This window comes from Ambystoma mexicanum, chromosome 2q (assembly GCF_040938575.1).
Source record: "Ambystoma mexicanum isolate Mex_15411 chromosome 2q, UKY_AmexF1_1, whole genome shotgun sequence".
Lineage (NCBI taxonomy): Eukaryota > Metazoa > Chordata > Amphibia > Caudata > Ambystomatidae > Ambystoma > Ambystoma mexicanum.
The window spans coordinates 1119492875-1119505565 of record NC_090924.1 but is presented as its reverse complement, the minus strand read 5'-3'; the positions used below and the strand labels follow the sequence as shown (position 1 = coordinate 1119505565).

At 41.8% G+C, this 12691-nt stretch overlaps 1 protein-coding gene across 2 annotated transcripts in view; it reads right to left on the bottom strand.

Annotated features, from left to right (window-relative positions):
- Positions 1-12691, bottom strand: part of MACC1 (MET transcriptional regulator MACC1) — a 279368-nt gene that overhangs the window by 152340 nt on the left and 114337 nt on the right. The window lies entirely within an intron of this gene.

Here is a 12691-nt window from a genome sequence, read left to right as displayed (position 1 = left end):
CTGTCCCAGACACTGCCACTTTTGTTCACCATCTGATCGGAACACTATCACTACTAGCCAACACATTTTTAATAGCTGAACATCCTGCAATGCACACTTATGAATCCCTAAAAAGGAACCAGAAAATAAATGTGCCATGGGAAAGAAGGTGAAACTCTCAGTGAAAAGTGTTTTTAAAATGTTCTAATATAAAAAAGCTCATTGAGAGAACTATGATTGAAATGGATGGAGCACAAAACTGTTGTTAGACTGGTCACCAGAAGGGAAAACAGATATGATCTGCTCAGAATTCTATATTGTACAACTCAAAATGAATGTTCACATGTTCTTGTCATTTCGGAAAGATACTACAGGAAGTAATATAATCATTTTAGATAACATTTGTTGATATAAATCCACATACAATGTTACAATGTTACCCAGAGGAAGATGCATGTATACTCATCAGTATCATTATGAATCTATAGTATACGATGAGCATAAGAGCAATCACTTGTGTCAAACAATAAATACAAGAAAATGGAAAGAGCTAACCCACCTATAGGGATTTGTTTTACAGATTGGGACATTTGGCACAAAGTAGATTTTCCAACAGAGACAATTTGTTAAAATTAGATGGAATGTATGAAAGTTACTATATTGGGCTATCACCTGAACTTTAGAGAATGATTTACATAGAAGCGCCAACTAAAATCTGTAGAATATTCACCTTTCAGGTCCCCTGTTCACTTCCACTTTCCACATTAACATTTAATTCTCTAATATCCCCCTCCTATTTGTCATACTTTTGAATAGCAATCGTTAATTACGTAATGGTTATATGATTAATGTTCTTGATCCTATGTATATGTTTGACCTACTGTTTCTCTCCACAAAAAAGGAAAGTGAAAATCATAAAAAGGGTTTCGTAAAGCATTCTCTGTTAACTGTACTGAAATAACATTTTGTTTGAGGTATGCCCACTTAGACAAACTACTTGATGCAAATGATAATTGTACAGCTAAAAAAAACCTGTGATGATCTATACTCCTTCTGAATTTCCCTTATGTCTGAAATTTCAGCTATGTAGCACATGTATTTATAGTGGGAAGTATATAATGAGTCATGGAATCACCTGGTGTTGTCTCTACTACACAGACAAATTCAAGTTGATATTTTCTTTGATGTTTCAATTTAGAGGGAATGTAATTTACCTGTTAATGTTAATATCTGTAAGAGGTCTATGAATACAATATTTGCTAAACCCCCTCAGTACCCTAATCTTTTCAGGTCCCACATGTTCATATTTCAGAGAAGTTATATTGCTGACTATAGAAGAACTATGTTTTCTTAAAATGGAGTAAGACAATATTCCAAGTGTAACCTCTTAAACTATCACCTACATATATTTGCTAACTTTGGGTACTTGTTTACATGGTGGATAAATGTTATGTTAATTGCTGTTTAACACTAAAGAACCAAGGGTATTAGAGAACTAGTGAGTGAATGGATAGTACCGATGGCATTAAATGTATAAAGGTCGGAATTAGACCGAAGAGTAAAAGGGAGTGTATTCCAAATATTAGAAATCTTCCTGAAATGTTTTACAACACTTTCCTTACATCTGCAGATAGATTACCAGTTAGTAATATTCAGTGTTATTGATTAGTCTTTGTGTATCCCTCACAATGAAGGGTTTGGTATACTAATCACATCAAGTTGCCTTGTCATGGTACAAGAGACAACAAAATGATTTCAACCAAGGGTATTTTTGCACACAATAGCATATCATGTAATTATATGCTAAAGCATAAAAACATAAACAGAGGAAAAAGAAGGCCCAAAAAATAAGGGGTGCACTGGTTGCGACAGAGAGAGCTAGACATGGGAGAGGCAAAGAGGCTGAACAGAATGTCTGACATAAGAGATGATAACTTGTGTAACTGACATCAAGTAGGTCCGATACATATGCCAAGATATGTGTACCATCTCCCTCATTGGAGGTCTGCTTTTTCGGTGTATAAATGCCTTGTGACTGAAATATATGTATTGTTTGTGCACACTGGGAACATTTACGTAGACATGTATCTTCACACACATTTCCCTTAAAAAGAAAAGTGCCGAATCAGGAATACAAATGTTCTTTATCCATAAACTGGCTTCACTGGAAAACAATTGCATTTCTAATGTGAAGTACTGGCTGTGTGTTTGGTCATGTTACTGCTTGAAAAATATTCTTTATTTGATAGTTTAACATTACAAATGATCTAAAAATATTTCGCTTAAACTACATATCACCTTATAAAGTCACAATGGGTGGAGTTCGTGTAGAGTTCAGTCTGCAGAAGTGAAGTCCAGTGAGAGGAGCTGCATCTACGGTGTGGCGAACTTTGTTTTGTGTCTTTGGTTGCTGTGCCTTTAAGAAAAGCAAGCCCAACTACCTTTAAAAACTCCTGGAGAGCGCGGAGCGCGCGCAGAGTTCGTGTAGAGTTCAGTCTGCAGCAGTCCGCAGCTGACCGGAGCTGACAGCAGGTAAGAGGGAATTTATGGCGGACAATGGGCCATCGACTCGTTTGAAATCAAAACAAGCCCTGTCATCTCTATCCTGCTGTAACGCTCACCTGGTATTCACGGGGATCTCGCTCAGCCTTTCTGGGCTTCCAACCACCTTGAACCCCTCCTTGGAATCTGTTAAGCAAACTCTGGGTCTGAAACACAGGATTGCCAGAGGTCAACTCCCTGTTGGTTTTGCTTGCCGACCCCCTTCTTCCTTGGGTCCCAACCTTCCCCCCCGGGCTCTCTCCTCACCTTGTTTTCTGAAGTGGGGCGCTCTCCGTCCTGCCTTCGGAGCAGGGGTGCATTGGGTGATGTAGGCTGGAAGGTGCCTAGTTGCTTCACTGGCACGGGCCCGGCGGACAGGGCTTGCTGTGACTTCAGCTCGGCCGGTAAATGGAAGAGCCCTGCAAAAGGTCCTGATGGCTCTAGTGTCTTTAATTATGTGTCTTTCCTTCCTTAGGTGGTGAAGATCTTGAGGATGGCGATGCGCTGCTGAGGTGAGTAGAAATGCGGAGTGCAATGCTAGTTGGTTTCTTTCATTCTAACCAATGTTCATCTTTTCTATATTCTTTTAGGTGCCGCAATAACTCCGCGTGGAAGCGAGGTAAGGAGGTGAGCTGCGGTAAGTAAGCGCGATGAGCGGTGCCTCTTAAGTGTTTTTGCACTAACCTGATGTCCCTTTTCCCCTTTTCAGATCGGCGGAATGTCCCGGAACCAAAGTTTTCCGATCGGTAGAATTCAGGTAAGAGTCTAACTCTCCTTGCTGTTTTCTAGAGAGAGCTAAGGTATTGCAGAAAGCTTACTAATGCTCTTCTTCTGTTCTTCTGTCCTTTCATAGGGCGGGACGTACCGAGATGGAGATGACCACGCCGTAGGAACCTGCAATGCTGGCGGAGAGCTGGGCAGAAGCGGGATTCTCTTCAAGGTGAGTATTATAAATGATGTTCTTGTTCGTGCAGGAGCGCTGAGGAAGAAGAAAGAAGCAGGCCTCTTTGAGAGAAATCCGAGCACGGTGAGCGTCACGCTGCAGGTGCACAGAAACACAAAGTGTGTTTCTCGTGCTGGGCGTGGTTTAAATAGTCTGTAGGTATCCCAGGTATCCCTGGGCTAAACCACACCCAAAAGGCTAGAATGCCCATTCAGTTCAAGGAACTGAATTACATGGGGGCATCCATTGGCCCATAATACATTGCAGTACCAATGCTAATTGGATCTTAGGGCTGTGTGTGAGATTGGTGCCACAGGCGCCAGGTTTGAGTCCAAGTAGGTCTCTGGGGCGATGGAGAGGCCCTTAGGGGCCAAGTAGGTGACCCTGACCTGGCTCCAGCCTGGTATGCCGGATGGCTAGGGGCAGGAATCGTGACACCTGCCTTGTGCATGAAAATACAATGCCAATTGAATTGGAAGTGCCTGCCCTAACATGTGACCTGAGGGGGTATGACTGGTCGAGTGATTACCACGAGGAGCTATTGTCTCCACTGACTGGAGGGGCGGCCTCAGATCTGTGTCCTTCTCTAAAACAAACAGCAATGGACAAGTTATTGGTATTGCAACGCTCCACGTTGTCCATCTTGCAACGAGCAATTGTGGACACGACAGAATATATTGCTACAGCGGTGACGTCCATCTCGAACATTGAAGTTCAGCACGCACATACCCATCCAGTCTCATCATGCCAGCCACAGCCTTGTTTAGTGAAACTGAAAGAGTCTGCAATAGCGGCGGCGGTGGAGTGTGAATCTTTAGTGGAAGCTGTTGTCGAAATTGATTCCCAACATACAGGGCTTGCCGCTTCTTTGATAGGAGCTGCCTGTGCCGGCGAGGGAGTCGTTACAGATTTAAATATGCCCGCACAACATATTGACGGCTCTGAAGTGATTGAAGTTTGATGTAACTGACGCCGAACTGCTTGAGCTCGAAGTGCCATGCTTGTCTTTAGACACACATTTGTTTAAATGTACCTTTCCTCAAGCTAGTGCTGGCTTGATAAACACTGCCACTGAGAGTCAACTTATAAGGCAGGTGGGATGAGGAATTAATGATGTTGGCACAGCCTCCCTGGAAAAAAAACACGCACTTCAAGGTGACAGACATGAAAGGACAAATTGGGTCTGTCACTGGCAACGGTGGCTCAAGTAGCGGATATTTTTTCTTTTTTTTATTTTTATTGGTTATATTACAAACCTTTAAAAAGACAAAAGAAGGAAAAGAAAAACCAAGCTAAAATGTATGCATTCATCTCAAATCAATTCAAGGCCTCCTCCCTTCATCTATTTCCCATAACATAGTCTCGGGTGCAGACCTCACATCATCCCAGCGATCAGGTCCACCGAGATATCGTGTAGACGATCTTTTATAACACGAAGAAAAGAAACCAAAGCATATAACAACACTCTGTTTGACCCATCAAACAGTGCTCTCCACCAATCATCACGAGTGAGGCACTGAAAATTCATTGTTACTGGGCTGAAGATGTTAACTCTCTCAGTCTCAAACTCGGGGCACATTATGATTAGATGTTTAAGTGTTTCCTTTGTGGAGGAACAGAATCGACACACAAGGTCCGAGTCCGGAGATTGAGACCAATAGCAAAGACGTTCTTTAGTTGACATAGCATTCAGCCTAAACTGAAGATAGGCGGCCCGAGCCCACCGGTCCGGGAAGCAAGCTAAGTATGAAGGTACATATCCGTATGCTCTTGCCTCAACCGGCACTTCACGCATGGACTTAGAATTAGCTCTTTTGTCACAAGTCTGGATCCAGTCACTTCTCCAAAGCTTTAGTTTTGCAGCATCTGGGTTTTCAAGCAGCAGTTGCATCGTAATATCATACGAGCTAAGCACATCATAGCATATCTTGTTCCATTGAAATGCAATTGTAGGTGCTTTGGCGAACTGTAGGCTATGTAGAATCTTCATCTGAGGCAATACGGTGTTAGAGTTTACTTTCCTAAACATGCTTAGAAGATTCCAAGCGACTCTTGCTTGCATGGATATGTAGCCAAGTTCGTATCTAATACAAGCAGTGGAGGTGCCTTTAGGGAGATGGAGAACCCTGGTCCAGAAGATGTTTTCTAAAGAATTCCACACTTCAAACACACAACCAAAGGCGTTATCGCCAGCATAAATCAGAGACGGTACCACCTTCTGCTGAAAGAAGGTTTACGTCGGTTTTAAAGTAAATTTCCCAAATTTTTTGTTAATTATGACTGCTTGGCACGCCAATTGACGGCATTTTTTCTTGACTGAGATCACCCAGGGAGCATCATTTCTGCTGGCACTTAGTTGCATTCCTAAGTACCTGGTGGTGAAGACGCATCTAATGGGTTCTTTGTTTACGTACCATTTGAATTTCTGCCGGTTCAGATTGGATCCTTGCAGTCTTTCAAGGACCATTATTTCGCATTTCCCTCTGTTGATAACCAACCCGTTATCTATTAGATATTTATCTACGGCATTTAGTTTTCGCTGTAGACCTATGGGAGTAGAGTCTATCAGAATGATATCGTCTGCATAGACTAAATAGTCCACATGAGAGTCGTGGAGTTTTGGCGGGGAAGGGCGTAGGCCTCTAAATACATCCTTGATATCGGATATGTACAAGTTAAATATAGATGCCGCAAGCGGGCAACCTTGTTTGACACCTCGGGAGGTGTCGATGGGTACAGATAGATTACCCTTTTGATCTAGGCGGACTCTAATGGTCGTGTTCGTATGTAGTTCATGAATGGCGGCCAGCAGACTTGCAGGGCAATTCCATTTGGTCAATTTAGACCACAGTAATTCTCTGTTAATACTGTCAAACGCCGGAGACAAGTCCACCAAGGCGAGATAGATCTTGGAATTAGATCGTAAAGCTTCCATTTTCAAAAAATTTAGTATTAAAAGGTTAATACCGCAACCCAAGCCTTTGACAAATCCAGTTTGTCTAGTGTCCATCTGATTGCACTTTGTTAACCACTCCATCAGTTTTTGTTGGAGGAGAGTGGCATAGACCTTACCCAGTAGCGGATATTCTAGTTCGCCGATATCACATTATTCAGCAGTTATACCGCACAAGGGGATTGATCTAGCGGGCCGTGAGGCAAGACTGACAGAGAGAATCCAAGCAGACTTTGAAATGATGAAAGAAAAACTCTCTGAGAGCTTCTCTAAATCAAAGTATGGAAATAACAAACGTCTTGTAATTTGTACTGATCAGTTCCACACTGCTGAAGAGGGTGTTTCTTTACAAAATTGTGAAAACAGTGTTATAGCTCAAAAATCAACTGATGGCTGTCCGAGTGGGGCGGGGTTTGTATGTGACGTCCCACCCATGCAAGAAACTGATGCAGGCTCGCAATCAGAGCTCCAGGAAATGCCACAACAATGCCACAACAACGAATGGTTGAATTCTTTCAAAGGGGAAAGAGGCTGTCAAACTGCTCAACGCCAATGAACCTGGGGATGCCGGGTGTACCTGTGCACCAGTCACAAAGGTGGAATAGCCCTCCTCCTAGTGGAGTCCCTGAGCAGAGATATACGAGTGATCGAAGTCTACGCAGTCCTGCTGAGAAAGAGGCTGACATAAAATCGAATCTGTCCGCTGCAGCAGCGATTCAGATTCATAATAACGTGTTGGCCGCCACCTCCTTGGCATTAATTCTGTTAATAAAATTGTATGAACATCTAAATGAAGCAATATAAAACAACAGAGCAGTATTGGGCCATCTAAATGAAAAAATAGCCAAAATTGAAACTTTATTCATGGCGTTCCAAACACGACTGGAAATAGAAGGCGGTCAGTCTGAAGCACGGCTCAGTTTCATACATGAGTTAATTTTGAAAGAAAATTGTGAAAAAACCACATTAATGGAGGCTATGCTTGGCTATTTGAAACAGTTGACTGGGAACTCTAATCCACCACCAACTTCAAAATCGAGCATGGAGCATTGTGTTAAACATGTTGCTACTCAATGTCGAATGGAGGCAGACAAATCGAACATGTGTGATGAAAATGGCTCGACGGGCCTCACAATCAAATCAGCTGGGCATTCTGGACTACCGCTTCCATCTGACATTACGAGTATTGATGTGCCAGAACACCACATGCCACTCGGTGCAGACGAGGAGATACTAACTAAGACTCAAACCTCAGTTGAGAGAAGTCCTGAAGTATTAAATAGGGAGCACGAGATCGCAAATCTTCCTGAAAAGTCATCTGAAATTCCCCTTTGTCCAGTATCCAAAGTATTGTATGGGATCTTTAGCGGCCCTGCAAAAAATCTACCAACTAAACAGACTATACTCAAAACTCAAGCAGCAACAACTTGTTTCATCACAAAAAAAAGGATAAGTAGAACAATATTTCCATTCTAACAAAACAGACCAGTAATTCAAGGAAATGTATACGAAATTTAACTACACCAGTTAAACCAAAGCTATTTATGAGAGAAAAATCTGAATGAACTAAGACATCTAACCAAGTGCTTCCAAATATGTTGGAGAACCTATGAATGCAACTACAACAACTCCAAGAAAACGAATGAGCATCGACTCGGCTGGAAGCTCCACTCCCTCAGTGGATTCAACTGTAGACTTATGCAACCTGTCTACGTATTCTGAGGACGCTGTTGACGAATGTAGCTCGGGTTCTCAGGATGTGTCTCAAAATGATTCTACTTGCATCCCTGAGATACCAAGACAGAGCCCCAGTTGTTACACAGAACAAAATGCCGGATAGACACATAAACACGATTTCTGATGCTAAACATAGATCACTAGTGTCATTGAATCAGAAACAAACAACAGCTCAAAAACAACAACTAAAAAAAAATCATCTACCTGCTGATACATTCCAGGGAGACAGTTACTCTCTCACATGGAAAATAAGGATTGAAAATGTGTTTAGCAATGACATTGATGTCAATTTGAATCGAGGAAATGTCATGCAGCTGTTGCATTTTGTGCCGGTGTTAAGGACCATTAGGTCCGAAGACATCTGCATAGTTCAATATATGTCTGAGGACCATGTCGATTGTGTGCTGTTGCACATACAATCACAGGTAGTTCGTAAGATCTTGATGGCTGCAAAAGATGAACTATTGGGTTTGGGCTTTGAGATCTCTGAAGAGGAGACAACTCTAAGCTCAACTCAAGCTGGGGCAAAAGAGAGACCTGTCCCCAAGGTTTCCATCGAACAGCGACGAGACGAGATAAAGAAGCATCTACACAGTGAATCATTCCCTCATCCGTCGATTGGAAATATCAAACACATGACGAGGAAGCATTAGCTAGAGAAAACTGGACATGAGGGGCTCTCTATATTAATTTCATGGAATACCTGTGGTTCTAGCCATTTATATAATGACTTCCCAGTGGACTTGTCCGAATGTTTGGCTATTTGTTTGCAGGAAACTTGGATGCGATCGCCGCCAGTAAAGGATGGCTATTTGACTCTCATAAATCCGGCTGAGAAAAACTCTCTAGGTCACCCATTTTCTGTTCTAATAACGATGCTGAAATCTGGCACAAACTGGGAAGTAATTGAAGAGAACAACCCAAACAGTCACGTGCAAGCAACTTTGCTTCAACATGCCATAGGTCCAATACACAAAATGCAAATAGTTAATGTTTATTGGAACCCCTTAAAGATCTCTTCTGAAACATTCATATTATCAGTGATGAGGATAATCGAAAAACATCAAAGGAGTTATCAAGATATATCAATTATCATGTGTGGGGACATGAACATTTCTTGGTTTGATGGAAACAAGGAGCTAATAGTGGACCAAAGTATAGACTTACACCTTCGATGTTCGAGAAGATCTAGATGGAATGTTGAAATGGAAGCATGTGACTGCAGCTTGATAAATGGCAATGTAAACAGCGATATACCTCCAAACTATACTTGGCACAACATGGGGCATGATAAGACCTTAGACTATATTTGGACATCAGGAAATGTGTTGAGCAAAATTAACAAACTGAATATTGTATCAACAGAAAACAGTGACCATGATGTTCTGGTAATGTCGCGGTCGATAAGTCGCAAATTAGCGGCTGGTGAACCGACTCAAGCTTTGGAAGTGAATTGCGGGCAAAACAGGCTTAGGTTAAAAGCAAAACAAATAATTAAATTGACCTCAGTCTTACAGAATGTAGATAAAGAAACTTGTGACCCGACAAACTATTCTGCACTTTTGCCATCCTTAAGTCTTGGAAACTCTCAGAATCTATACAATGACAAAGAACGCAAGCACACTTGGAGCCGGAGTTTAAAGAAGGAAAAGAAGCAACTTAGGAAAGACATATGCAAATGAAAATCTCGTTTTCGTGCTGCAGCTGTTAGATGGATCAAACAGAGAAAGCAGAAATATCGTAATTGGCTGAAACCTTTCGCCTACCAGCGGGACCAAGAACGTGGGGAGGAGATGCTGTCTCTAATCAAAACGAATAACACGAGAGATTTAGCAGATTTTGAATAGAGGGTCCAAAAACCAAACTGCTACGTTGGCAAATGGTGTTGCTAAGGGTGAGTGGTTAAAGCACTTCTGCGAGATGTTTTCAACAACTTCACTGTTATCGTCGAAGAAGACGCATCAGATAAAATCTACTGGGACATATTGGAGACTAACAAAGATATTTACAATGCCATCGCAAAGCTAAAAAATTCAAGAGCCGCAGGACCCGACGGCATCACAAATGTGATGTTGTAAAGACATGAACTTGAGTGGTCCATATTCATTGAGAAGTTATTTTCCATGATAGCAGAACTACGGAAAATACCACCCTCATGGAATGAGGCAATAATAGTACCGATCTTCAAGAAAGGCAATCGGGCGGATCCTGCCAACTATCACACGATTGCCCTTCTGGACACGATCGGCAAGGTATTTGCAACGTTCTTGCAAAAAAAATTATCAGCATGGGCTATCAAAACTGAAACATCTGATGAAAGGCAAACAGGTTTTACCAAGGGTGTTGGGACCGAGATCAACCTGGCACTGGTAAACCTGTTGAAATTAGAAGCACTAAAGAAGAAGGACAACCTTTTTTTGGCATTTATTGATATGCAACAAGCATGTGATACTATAAACCGTGACATGCTATGGCAAAAATTGGAAAAATTGAACTGTCCGAATGCTCTGTTGCATCCAATAATGGCACTACATTCAAAAACTTCAATCCGTATTAGGCTAAATGAAAACGGAGATTTATCGGAAGCAATTGCCACAAACTAAGGGGTGAAAAGGGCTGTCCCTTGGCAGCAGCCCTGTTTAAGTTATATCTTGCCGCTGTTCCTGTTGCTTTAGCCAATGTGAAGTGCTTTCCCCCAAAAGTAAACAGAAAATATATTAGCTGTGCAACATACGCTGACAACCTGGTCTTGGTTGATCTAACCCAAATAGGGTTACAGCGACTTCTTCAAAAACTACAAGCATATATCATCATTAACGACCTATGGATAAATGTGAAAAAAACAAAAATTATGAAGTTCGGCCACGCCAAAGGTAAAAGAAACAACAACTTCAAGTGGCAAATATCCAATGAAATGATCGATGAAGTGCCAGAAATCCGATACTTGGGGATAATGGTGAATACATCAATATGAGAATGGAGTTGGGTGAAATACCTATACCAGCGCACCCGAACATTTGTTCTACAAGGAGACAGAATACAGACTTTGTATGGAAAATTCACGTTAAACCCAATATGTACGTTCTACTTGCAGAAAGTAGCACCTGCAATAACATTTGGGGTGGAAACAGGATGGAACATCAAATCATAAGATCTGGCCACAACTTGAAGGAATTTTTTGGGGGTGTGTTTTGAGATTGCCAAATTATATATCTATGACTATTATACAACAAGCTAGCACTAGACGGCTTATACGGAGTGGTGATATGGAAATCAATGGCATTGTTGAGAAAGATGTCTATCTCCAATCCTGAACCAGCATCTAAAATACTTGCTCCTCCTGATAATCATCCGTATGGAGGCATACTCTTGAATTGGTCCCAAAAGGTGAAAGCTATTATGCAACCAGCCAACATTTCGATGGACACGCTGTTGGAACATCCGCAAATTGCAAAAAAAAAAGTTGAAACAGTAGTCATGGATCCAAAATCTTCATAACTATGAATTGCTACCCACAGCTTTAGATCTTGGAACGACAATGAATAAATTGGACAAAATTCCTAATTACTTACAGCAATTCCCCTACAGATATCATTGTGATGGCTTCCTTCGATTACGAACAAATGCATATACATCGAAACAAATGATGGTTCTGAGACATATTGAAAATGCACTGGATGACGTTTGTAGATATTGTTCATTAAAGACTGAGGGCCCGATTCTCATGTAGGTGTTAAGTACCGAAAAGGACGTTAAAAGGTGTAACGACCTTTTCGGTGCTTAAGACCTATTCTGAAGGTGTTGCATTCTTCCGAAGTCGGAAGGAATGCGCTACTTTCGGAATACATGTTGCGGTTGCTAGGCAACCGCCACATTCATAAACTGGCTTTTTGGAAGCCTATTCTTGTGGCACTCCTCCAGTTTAATATGTGCACTAAACTAGCGCACATATACGGTACCCTTTTGGTGCACTTAAACTGGAGGAGTGCCACCAGTGTAAATGGAAGTACTGCAACGTTCAACGCTGCTCGCTTTAAATTAAAGTGTTCATATACACCACACAGGCGTATATGAACACTTTTGTATACACCACAGTAAGCAGCTTCAACATCCTGCAATGTTGAAGCTGCTCACTTTGGTGTATAGGATCGGCAGCATTTTCGTTAAATAACGATTCCCTCGTTATTTAACGAAAATGCTGCCGAGATTCTGCAATCCACCTGTTTCCATTAGAAACAGAAGGATTACAGCGAAAGCACTGTCGTGCTTTGCGATGACGCCCAGGCTCACTTCAGAATAGCAGTGGAGCCTGGGCGTCACGAAATGGCGCAGTGAATCGTGCTATTTAGCACGTTCACTGCGCCATGATGAGAATCGGCCCTGAATCGGTAAAACATTTACTAATTGAATGTCCAGCACTCAAAGACCAAACATCAATATATTTGAGTAAATTTGCGGCTAAAACTGACAACATGGAGGATTTCTGGACAAGCATTTTGAGTGGGAGCTCAGTGCATTTAACCTGCTCAGTAATACAT